Genomic DNA, 12,515 nt, shown 5'->3' on the forward strand with positions numbered 1-12,515 from the left:
GCATCATCACATTTGGATTTTCCATATAAATCAAAAAGTCTAGTCCAAATGAGATGAGCATTCTCCGAAGGTGGTTGTCCATTGAATATTGCCTCATCTTGAATCTCTACACTTAATGTACTCAAAATGACATTAATAGCTTAAGCATTGAGTTGCACGCATATCTCTTCCTCTTTTGACAAATTTTTGTAGTTGCTCCAATCAACAATAGGAATAGGTATGCTTGCATCCACAATATGCTCAACAAGAGGACTAATATCTCTAAAAGCATTGAGTACATTAATTGACCAAGGTAGAAAGTTTGAACCATCATTTTGGAGAAGCACCAGCTCCAACTCGATAGGCGTCGACATCCTTTTCTCATGGCGGTGAAGCTTTAGGTGAGAACCTCGCTCTGATACCAATTGAAAGGACCTAGGATACCGCCTAGAGGGGGGGTGAATAGGCGTTTCTGAAAATTAACACCTTTAAATGCGGAAACGATAAGTAAAGAGAGTTTCTAAAATGGAAACTCCAAATAACGAGTAGTACCACCCCTCACAAGTTAGCCACAGAGTATATAAAAGATACTAAATAAATCTAGGAGCCAAATGCCTGCAACCAAAGAGTTAGAACACAATACAATTCAGTTTGGCGCAGGGGCTAATACCGGACGTGTCCGGTATTCACGACTTCAGTGAAACAGCCTCGAATTTGCTCCTTTTGATTTCTATCTTTAATCCAAACTGCAGGAAACTATTAGAGATAGTAATATACACAGAGTACCTGCAGAATAGCTAAAGCAACACAAATATCAAATGAAATGCGAATTGAGACACGATATTTGTTTTACCAAAGTTCGGACTCGTTTGAGTCCTACTCTCCATTGAGAGGGCTGCGGGCGACCCAGCGAAGGTCAGCCCTAGAGGATACCACGAAGGTCACTCTTGTCGGAGTCTTTTCCAACTCCTTTTCCTCCTTCCACTAAATGATTCCGAGGCGGCGGAATCGACCGTTACAAACTTTCCGAAGCAACCACAATCTCTCGGTTGCTCTCTGGCGATGCCTAGCCATCTAGGACCGAAGAGTCTAAGAGTAACAAATGCGAATCATAAGATTGACAATATGCACAAGTGCTCAAGTGGTGGCTTGCTCTCTTTTTCAAATTCTTTCTCAACCCACAAATTGATTTTGCAATTTGGATCACACACTCACTAAGAGAGGGTTTAGGAGAGTTGGCAAGGCTCAAAAACGTGTGTCTATCTCAGCAGAATTAGTAGCCTCCAAAGGTGAAGGCTTGGGGGTATTTATAGCCCCCTTAAAAAACTAGCCGTTTTATAGCCGTTGCAATACCGGACACGTCCGGTATGCATACCGGACACGTCCGGTATGACTCACACTGTGCCAATGGTAACTAAGTTACAGTGTTGTTGTGAGGCGTCGGAACTCCCGAAGAATGCCGGGACTTCCAACCGTCGGAACTCCCGACTCAAGTCGGAACCCCCGACCCTCAGCAATTTTGAAAAACATGTAACTGAGTTAAAGTTAGTGAGGTGTCGGAACTCCCGACGCATGTTGGAACTCCCGACCATCGGAACTCCCAACTCACGTCGGAACTCCCGACCCTCAAGGCTTTTGAAAACTAGCCGTTGGCTTCTGGTCATCCATACCGGACACGTCCGGTATGAATACCGGACACGTCTGGTATGACCAGGACAGTGTAACCTCCAAGTCAGTTGAAGTGCGAGACGTCGGAACTCCCGACCCATGCTGGGACTCCCGACCATCGGAACTCCCGACCAACGTCGAAACTCCCAACGAACCAACCCGAGAGCAACAATTTTACAGCTGCTGGACAAATACCGGACACGTCTGGTGTGAATACCGGACACGTCCGGTATTGCCAGACCAGCAACAAATCAGTTAGCTCTTTTGTCGCTCAAACACTCAAAACTCACATGGGTTGGCTTGAGCACTTATGAATCATTATCTATCAATATGATGCATCCCTCTTAATAGAACGGCATACCTATTAAACTCAAGATCAAAGGAAAAATGACTTTATAACACTTGAGTTGATTTCTTTTGAATTGATGCCGTCCCTTCCAATCTTCATCAAGTAAGGGTGCTAACAAGTTGATGTTGATCTTTTCACTTGAGCATAGCCATCTTGAGCATGTGACTTGATTCCATTCATCAGATTTGAATAATCCCAAATGTATCAAGTCACTTCCATCAAATACTTCATTATAGATTTGATCCTTCACATCAATATGACCATCTTAGCTTGGTTAGTACCTCAACTAAATGCAAGTACTTTCTTCTTCATCCTAGCTAGGTTCTTCGGTCGCCAAGCCGTCGCTTGCCCTTCACCCTTGCTTAGTACCTCGAAGCCTTTCCTTGCTATCTTCACCATCTCAAGCCATCAGGTCACATCTTGTGTTGAATCATCCATTCATATGTATTGTTACCTTTTTCAATTTAATTTAGCAAGCTTCAAATATGAGACCATTCCATATGCAATCCCTCGTATCTCATTAACTAATAATCACGAGCTTGCTTTCACATAGTACATGGAAATCCCACAATGAATAAGCCTTCACATGAATTCCATTTGCATTGTTGTCTTGTGCTTGAACTAGATTGTTTATACAACAACATATCATTTTGGCTTTCATTAAGTACCTATGAGATAACCTATTACCTGTCCACACTTAGCAAACGGGTTAGTCCTTTAATCACGTTGTCATTCAATCATCCAAAACCCATTAAAGGGCTAGATGCACTTTCAAGGGGTCAACAACTTTTTGACGCCATTGTCAGCCGCTGCGCTTCATGTCCTGTTCGATGAGTGTTAGTCTTAGCTAGGTGGAAAGTTTGAGAGTTGCTCAAAACTCTAAATTGTGAAATAATGCTACTATTTGACTCTTTGTGTATCGGATATGGACATGTATCGTTTGTGTGGATTAGAAGTCATCTTATTGTGCTAGGTTGCATATCTTTTTTTATCTAAGCTAGTTGTGTGGTGCTTGACTATGTCTTGCTCGTACAGTCAGGTGTGGTAGTGCCACACTCCTAGTGCAGTAGTGCCGCACTCAGCTACAGTAGCAAGCACATGTGTGCATGATTTGTCATATGCATCACGTATATATTTTCTTGATATTGTGTGCAACACCCCACAAAGGCATGGATGTGGGGGAAGCCCTAATTTTCACTTCACTAAAGTGTGAATCTTGGCCTCTTATGCCAAGTTGAGAATTCAATTCTCTATTCACATATTTAGGGGAGGCTCTACACCCATGGCTCCAAAAAATCTCAGTTATTCATTTCATATCTTTTGTAAGTTCTAATTAGATTGTCATCAACCACCAAAAAGGGAGAGATTGTAAGTGCAATCAAGCCCTAATATGGGTTTTAGTGTTGATGACCACCTAATTAGAGAACTAATGAGATTTATTAAGATGACAGGTAGGGAATTCATTATAGAGGATGTTACATGGAAAGGAGGAGCCCTCCATTATAAATAAGGATGACATCGCGCTCAAAGGAGTTTTGAATTCTTTTGTCTTTTGAAATTGAGTATGGGAAAAGCCATACTATAAAGGGGGACACTACATCTGGTTAAAAGTGTGCATCCAAATGCTCAATCTTTACACAAAACATCCTCACACCTCAGCCAAGACAGCCAACTTAACAACTCCTTCACCCTTGCTGTCTTGCTGGGTGCGGCAATGCCGCACCTAGAGAGAGGCACTACCACACCATGGCACTGCCGCACTTAGGGTGGCACTGCCGCACTTAAGTAACCGTTGGAAGGCAGGGAGGGTATTTATACTTTTCCCTATCCTCCATAACGGCTCTCTCTTCTTCCCCAACGGTTTAGATCGATGAAAATCAGCACGTGCTCATCTCCTCTCTCCTCCATTGGTGCCCTTCAAGCTCTCATGCTTTTCCTTTGACTTCCCCATCAATCCTTGAGAGAAAAGGTGCCAAAAGTAATTAGAGAGTAGCTCCACTGATTCCCAAAGCCTAAAGAGCATTTGGTTCACGTTTTGGCCAGCGGTTGTGTTTGTTACTCTTGGAGCTTGGCTCCTAGCTAGCTAGAGCATCGCCCGATGGGCTTGCCAAGTTTGTGGCAGCCTCGGGAGGTTTGTGACCATCTCTTGTAGCGAGTAAAATCACCCCTCATCTCAAGAGTTCACTCTCTTGACTTGAGAACGAGGTAGTGTTGCAAAGCCCTAAGCTTTAGTGGTATACCTCAACAACGTGGACTTAGGCAAGCCTTGGTAGCGAGCTGAACCACATGATAAATCCTTGTGTCCTCTTGTGCTTGTGTTGCTACACTTGTGTTCTTGTTGTTGTTGAGGTGATTTCTAGGGTTTGAGGCCGATCTACTTGTGTGTGGTGTTCCCACCACTTTCAGCTATCGATATGTGATCTACTACCCTGCAGGAAGCTAAGAAATTTACCCGATCTAAATTTCATTAGGTAGATTTTGAACTATAAACTAATCTCTCTTGCAGGTACGGCAGTGCCGTACTCACAGAGCGGCAGTGCCGCGGGTGAATTTGACTTCAGTTTGAGTTGAATTTTTATAGGCCTATTCACCCCCCTCTAGGCGTACCAGAGATCCTACAATGTCAGCTTAGGCGTGCCTATCGACTACGCCGATAACGACGCTCTGTCGGCTGCTGCACACTGCTCCCCCGAGCTAGATCCACTGGTGTTTGAGCTATGAGCGAGCATGGGGGCCTCCCGCGTGGGTCGACCCCATGCTAGAGGAGCTCGATGCCTCACTCATCATGGGCCGGCCAGTAAGTGCACCAGCGCCTAGGTGCCCGACTACTCCGATGGTGCCTCCTAGGATGTTGAGGCGTCATTGGCGGACGCCCGTTCTCCGGCGAAGGCTTTCCACAGGACGATGGACTCGCCTCCGTTGTCGCCTGTGCAGCAACCACAAGTCATGCCACCATGGGAGGACAACATGGCGTCATGGATGCCGAGGCACACCCAAAGCCCCCAAGGCGAGGACTCAGGCGCTCCTCCCCAGCCCATGAGCCTAGCACTGGCCAACGCCAACGTCGGGGCAGCCGCCCTGGATGACGCGACGGTCGTGGCTACGACGGACTAAGTCAACCACACTCCTTCACCTCAAACGACCTTGGCTGACAGACGCCTCAAGTGCTTCAGTAAGCGAGTCACAAGGGGGAGGCAACCACCACTCCTAGAGCTGCCTGCTGATGATATGGCCCTCAGTGGATGTGCACCGCCATCGCTCTCCAAGTGAAGCAGGCAGATAGCGGCGCAGAGCATAGCTCATATCTTTGCTGCCAAGCGAGGTGAGTACCTTGTCATGAAGCGCTTGGGGTTTTCCAGTGGAGGCCTTCTCCGTCTCCATCGACGTCGGCCAAGAAGGCGTACGAAGAAATATTCGGTGGTGACCCCGCTCATATGCAGGCGTTGCGTGAGTTGTTCCTAGCAGATGGCGAGGTAGTCACGCGCAAGCAGCGCCGCCGCTCGGCTCACCAGGCATAGGCCCTATTGCCAGCGGCGTAAATTTGGGTTGATCAATGTCCAATGGAATAGTCTAGCTTACAGTACATTAGAGAGGGTTTGAGCGTCCATATACAACTTTATTGAGCCCCTAGGGTGCTGATAAGCTGTGTTGTATCTCTCTACCTTAATAAAAACACGCAAACCTTTTGCGTGTTCGAGAAAAAAAATTATACACGATGGACAAAAAATATGTTTGAAATTTGAAAACTCTTACTCCCTTGGTTTCAAAATAAACGCATATCTCGTTTTTCAACTTATCGAACTTTTTAAAGTTCAACTAAATATATATAAAAAAATATAAATATCTATGATATATAACAAGTATTATTAGATTGAACATTGAATATACTTTAATATTTTTAGAGATACAAATATTAATATTTTTTATATTTTAATTATTTTTTAAAAAAGAACTCAAAAATTTTGGGTCAGAGGGAGTACACAAAATACAAAAGAAACATACCATGCATAATAGACACAGTTGATGTGACTCAGCACCACGATTAACACATGTCGGACTATGATACCCACACTTGTGAAAGATTTACCTTTATTAAAAAGAAGATTCACCTATATAGCCTACTAAAATGCAAACCGTCCTTCACATGCAGTGGTGAAAATATTGAGGTTTCGTGTGCGCGGCCGATGATGTTTCAGTGGCCTGGCGCATGTGTTCCACGTGATGCAGACTAATTTTCAATAATTGAACGCTGTTCGTTCTATTTGATAAGAGGCTATATTATTTATTATATAAACTATTTTTAGAGACATCCACTACTACACAAACTTTAATGAAGGTGGGCGTTTTTTATTTTCCGCGGCGGGCAAAGCCGTCCGCCGCGGCCTAGAGGCCACGGTAAATCGTGGTTTAACCGCGGCGGGCGGCTTTGCCCGCCGCGGTTAACCGATTTACCACGGCGGGCGGTGTAACGTGCCCGCCGCGGTAAATATACTTTTACCACGGCGGTCACGTTGAACCGCCCGCCGCGGTAAATTATTTTACCGCGGCGGACACGATACAGCGCCCGCCGCGGTTATGTTCGTTAGCCGTGGCGGGCATTATTATTTGCCCGCCTCGGTAAATTATTTCCTGAATTAAAAAAAATACAGCAGCCATATAATTAAATTCAAATTCAAATTAAATTCAAATCACATCCAGATTTCACAGATTAAACTTAAAAAGTATGCAGGCATTACACATGAGATAATATACATATATATACATTCACTTAGTCGTTCTTGTCATCGTTAATTCATTACATTTACATATTAAAGTCGTTATACATGCCCTAAGGAGTAATCTTGCGGACGCATCATCGTGGGCCATTTCCTCAGCCTCTTGTACTCCGGTAAAATCGCTAGCTGGCTGTTCTCATTGAAGAACGTGCTCCCTTCAAGCACGCATTTGTCTAAGACAAACTTACATATGTCCGCCTTTGTCTGCTTGAAGGAGTGTTGGGTGCTCTGCACATCTCTCTACCAGTTCAATCCATTCTTGAGCACCCTCCAACTGCTGCTGTACTGCTTGCACTCCCTCAGGTACTCACAGACGTAGAAGCCACAGGTTTGTGATCCTACCGGTTGTTTGGCACACTGCATGATCGATACACAAGCATTAGAATACAGGCATTAGAACGCTTATGAACAGAACGCACAATTAAACCTTTCAAATACTTACCGGAAAGTTGCGTCTGATTTTGATGCGGTTCTTATGCTTAGCCTTAAAATTCTCTATTCTTCGATCATAGCATTCAGGATCCTTCACGTACTCCTTATAAGCGCTATATGAAATGTACTAGTATTAGGCAGGGCATTAGAACGCATATGAGAAGACAGTTCAGTCACTTACACTCTGAGGCAATCTTCAAAGGCCTTGTACCCTTTTAAGTTTGGTATTCTCAACGAATCAAATACGCAGGCCCTGCCATCCTGAGGGTAGATGATAAATGCAACCCAGTGACCCTCGAGGCCTTGGCTGTGCCATTGAAACAAAATACAGGTTACAATGAGAAATAATAATACTAGCTAGCTACCCACTTATCTCTACAGGCATGTCTTCGACTTACCCAAAGTGGTAGGCAGCTACGATACACCCATTTCTCCTGATCTTCTTCATTGCTCCTAGTATGTACCTTGAAATGTTCAACTTCTCATTGTCCATCAGTTTCTTCCTGTGCGCCTCTCTCTGTCGCTTGGTCAAGTCTTTCATGGTTGGATGATTGTCATCTAGGTGGTAACCAATGATGACTCTTTGAGCAATATGCATTGGAGATAGATAGATAACATCAAGTTTTAGTTCCTTGGATATATAGGCCATCAACCTGCAAGGACAAGCCATCGTGGCATATATAAGTAGTCTTGACCGATTCAAAGGCAGGTGATATGTGAAACTCGCAATTCATCACTTACATAGAGAACAAGGTGACTTGGGCGATGTCAAGGTCTTGTTCCCGTAGTAGTCTGTACATGTCGTGGAAGTCCACGGGGAGTTCTACATCGTTGCCGGGCAAGTGGAAGTACTCCGCCACAACCTTGACTAGAAAACCATGTAGGCCAGCTTTTGCCGCTTCCATGTACCAGAGATGAAACCTCCTTGTCTCCCACCTTTCCTCGTCGACGAGCTGGGCCTTGGTTATCATGAACTTCCTATGCTTGTAATGGCCGGGGCAGTCATCCGATTCAGGAAATAGATGGAAAGGTGATGTCGGCCTGGGATAGAAATGTTAGTACCATATTATGGCAAAGAAAAGTTATTAGCAAATTATGCTCGCCGCTACCATACCTTTCGAACTCAAGTGAGTATGTGAGATGCCCTTGGTTGCCTTTAGTCTTCGCCGGCGATGGAGGACAGTGGCTTGTGCTCGCAATGGCAGCAGGCGGTGTCTTTGCCCCCGGTTCCTCCGTGCCTCCTGGTCCTTTGCTTGTGCCCTTAGACGGACTATCGGGAGGTGGAGGTGGACTTGTTGTTGGAGGAGGAGAACGAGGGTGAGGGCTTGTGCCTTGGGGTGACTTCCTTCCCTTGTCATCCCCGCCATTGCCTTCGTCATCGCCGTCACCGTGATCCGGATCATCGGGGGGACAAGATCCGGCAACGGATGGTTGTGATGCTGGTGTCGCCATCGGCGTAGAAGTTGGCGTCGAGAGAATGATCTCTATGTCGTCCTTGTTCCATAGGACTTCGGAACCAATGGTAGCTCCAAGGATCGTTACCCCTTGTGCAGTTGGATATTCCATTTCAAATTCTTTGTATTGGGTCACATACCATGTAAGTATCACGGCAGCATAGTTGGCAGGGATCTGGTCTTGGTTGAAATCTTTGATATCTTCTTTGGGGTGCATGTAACCCTCACCCACGGTCAACTTTTTCGCCCTGCCGAACGGGATGTTGAGGTTGACGCGCATGGGTTGCCGGATGTCGTCGATGGGGTGCCTTGGGCGATCCTCGATCATCGGCAGTGGCTGCCCTTGTGGAACTTGTGGCACGGCCACGCCAGCCTGGCGAAGCATCTGTGACCTCATCGACACCATATCTGGGTCATTGCTCGTGAAGGCTTCTTTTATGGACCGACTGATCATTTCGGCCACGCCTTGATCATAGCCCTTCTGAAAGATGCCCTCCTTGTACCTCTGCCTTGACCGGTATGTGGCAGCGTTGGATTGCCATGACTCCACTGAGTTCCAGCTCATCTTCGACGACATGCCACGGACACGGCCACGGTGCTCGGGGGTTCCCAGCGCCAGGGTCAGCAAGTCTTGGCCCCTGCGAACCTCAAAGCTGTCCTTGGATTTAGCGGCCTAGATGAGAGCCCTCTCCACCTCCTCGAACTTCGGCTCATTGAACTTGCTCGCGCCCTCCTTGAGCTTCTTCGGCTTGCGGGCATAAATGAAGTCCTTAGCCCTCAAGTCTACACCGTCGTACGGATCGGGAAGCCCGGCGGCAGCTCTAGCCCTTTCTTCCTCCCGCCACTGGGGCCTCTTACCAGCAAACCCAGTCATGCCCAAGTGGTGGGGGTGCAGGTTCTTCTTCGCGAGTGCGCTGAACTTGGCGCTCTTTGCCTTTGCTTCTTCTGTTGTTCTTTGTTTGCAGAACTCTTCCTAGTGATGTTCCTTCACCATAGTGTATTTGACACAGGGTGACTTGCTTAGCTTCAGGTAGTACCTGGTCAGCATGGACTTGAAGTTTCTAAAGGCTCTTCCTGCCACGTGCATGACCCACTCCCTGCACTTGTCCAGATCGGCGTCCTCGGGATAATGGAAGCTCCTCATCACCTCACCCCAGATATGTGTCTTGTAGTCGACCGAGACATTGTTCCACTCCGCCCAAGTGATCTCCACCTTGTCCTTGACTATACATGCCACCTGGTTGCTGAACTTGGCAAGGACCGTGGGTGGCGACAACGGGTTTCCCTCTGGTCCCACCTCATGGATCACATGGACTTCTTCTATACCTGTGATTTTTTGTGAGGAACCGTCTGTGCCTCATGTACACCATCTTATTGGATCCCTTAAGGTAAGTGTAGCAGGTCCCGTCGATGCAAATTACGCAGCCGGTCTTCCCTTTGATCTGCCCCAACAATGAGAAGAGACCGGGGTAATCGGTGATGGTGACAAAGATGATTGCTTTTAGTGTGAACTTCTCCTTGCAGGATGCATCCACCATCTGGACCCCAACATCAAATAGTATCTTCATTTCCTCCATGAATGGCTCCAGGAACACATCTATATCGTTGCCGGGCTGCTTCGGTCCGGAGATAAGCATGGTCAGCATAAGGTACCTACGCTTCTGACATAGATGGGGAGGTAGGTTGTACATGGTGAGCACGACGGGCCAAGTGCTGTGCGAGCTGCTAAGCTCACCGAATGGGTTCATCCCGTCGGTACTTAGCGTGAACCTAACATGCCTGGGCTCCTTGCCAAACTCCGGGTAGGCCTCGTCGAAATCCTTCCACTGCTTGCCATCGGATGGGTGCCGTAGCTTGCCATCGTCGTTCAGGCGGTCAGCAGATGCATGCCAGGACATGAGCTTGGCATCGTCCGGGTTCCTGAATATTGCACGCAGGCGATCGGTCACGGGCAGGTACCACACCGACAGTGCTGGACTTTTCCTGTGCGTGTAACCCTCTTCTTCATCGTCCTGCTGAGCCGAGATCTGTTTGGCCACACTACTCTTCTTTGCCCCCTTCTTGTTCTTCTTCCGACCACCCCGCAAGCCTCCCTCGTCTTCTGCATCCACGCGACAACCAGCATTTTTCTTGTACCGACTAAAGCCGCAGTGCGGACAACTCGTCAAATTCTCATACTCATTGCCCCGATACAGGATGCAGTGGTTAGGGCATGCATCAAACTTTCTAAGCTTCATCGCCACTGGCCGGATCAGCTTCTTGGCCCGATAAGTATTGGCGGGCACCTTGTTAGCCGTTGGGTACGTGGTGGCAAGGTAGCTTAACAACTCATTGAAGCTAGTGTCAGACCAACCATGACAAGCCTTCAACATCAACATATGGAGATTAAAACGGAGCGTCGTGCAGTCCTTTGGACAATCGCCGCCGTCCTTATAGAGAGGATCAACTGCCGCCTGTTTCAACTCTCTGAAATTCTCCAACCACTTTGGGCAACCCAACACAACGTCGTCTTCATCGAAGTGTTTGACTAGATCTTCAACAAGCTGCACATCCTCGGGTTGGCTCACAGTATCCTGACCATCAACACCGTTGCCGGCTTCGTCGGCCATGTCTTGCATTACATCATCCACCGTGATGTAATCACGACAACTGTTGTCACTGTCGGCTGGCGCAGCTGCTGCGAAAGGATCTTTATTCACCGGTGGTGCTGTCGTCGTCGGCGTCGAAGAGGTAACTCCAGATGCAGCGCCACTCGCACCAACTCTTTCGCCATGAAATGTCCAGACTGTGTAGCCCTCGATGAAACCATACATGATCAAATGAGTTTGCACCTCGCTGTCTCGGTGGGCTTTCAGGTTCTTGCAACGAGAACATGGACATATGGTTGTCATCCGCTTCAGTCTCTCACGGTGAGCTTTACCAGCCGCAATAAACTTCCTTAATTCAAAGAGGTACCGCGGATCATTCACTCTATCGATCCGGTACATCCATTCCGATCTATCCATCGTATCTGCGAACATTATCCATCACAATCAACATTAAATAAAGAAGAATTAGGAGAAATTGATGATTTTTACGTCCAAAATCATAAAAAAGAGAGGAAATGACGATGTGAAAGATGAAGCATGCATCTATGATGAATCTAAAGTTAAAGAAATACATGACATCATTTTTTTCCATTAAAATTGATCTAGATCTAGATCTAGATCTAAAGAGAACTCTAGGTGATGGAAATAAAGAGAGAGGATGGAAGGAGAGAGGGAGAGCCTTTATGAACCTCTTATGATGTCCTCCTCCCTCAAATCCAAGCCCTTCAACTCAAATCAAAAGTTTCCTCAAATTTTAGGGCAAAGCCTCCCCCCATGAGTTTTGAGAGAAGAAGACCCGTGGAGAAGAAGGAGGGTCTGAGGTTTGTATATGTACAGGCTTTACCGCGGCGGGCAACATAAAACGCCCGCCTCGGTAAATCAAGTCTTTACCGCGGCGGGCAGTTTAAAGAGCCCGCTATGGTAAACCGTATTAACCGCGGCAGGCTATTCATACCGCCCGCCGCGGTAAATAACGATTTCCTGTGGCGGGCAGGTAAGGTTGCCCGCCGCGGTAAACCAATTTCCCGCAGCGGGTGCCCCGGTGGCCGGCCTCGCTGGCCGGCCACCGGTTAACCGTGGCGGGCAAAAAAGGTGCCCGCCACGGAGCGTGTTTTGGCCACGCTGCGCAAATTCATTCCTGTAGTAGTGATCGCATGTGTTCCACGTGATGCAGACTAATTTTCAATAATTGAACGCTGTTCGTTCTGTTTGATAAGAGGCTATATTATTTATTATATAAACTATTTTTAGAGACATCTTGCTTTTTGAT

This window comes from Miscanthus floridulus, chromosome 6, assembly GCF_019320115.1.
Source record: "Miscanthus floridulus cultivar M001 chromosome 6, ASM1932011v1, whole genome shotgun sequence".
Lineage (NCBI taxonomy): Eukaryota > Viridiplantae > Streptophyta > Magnoliopsida > Poales > Poaceae > Miscanthus > Miscanthus floridulus.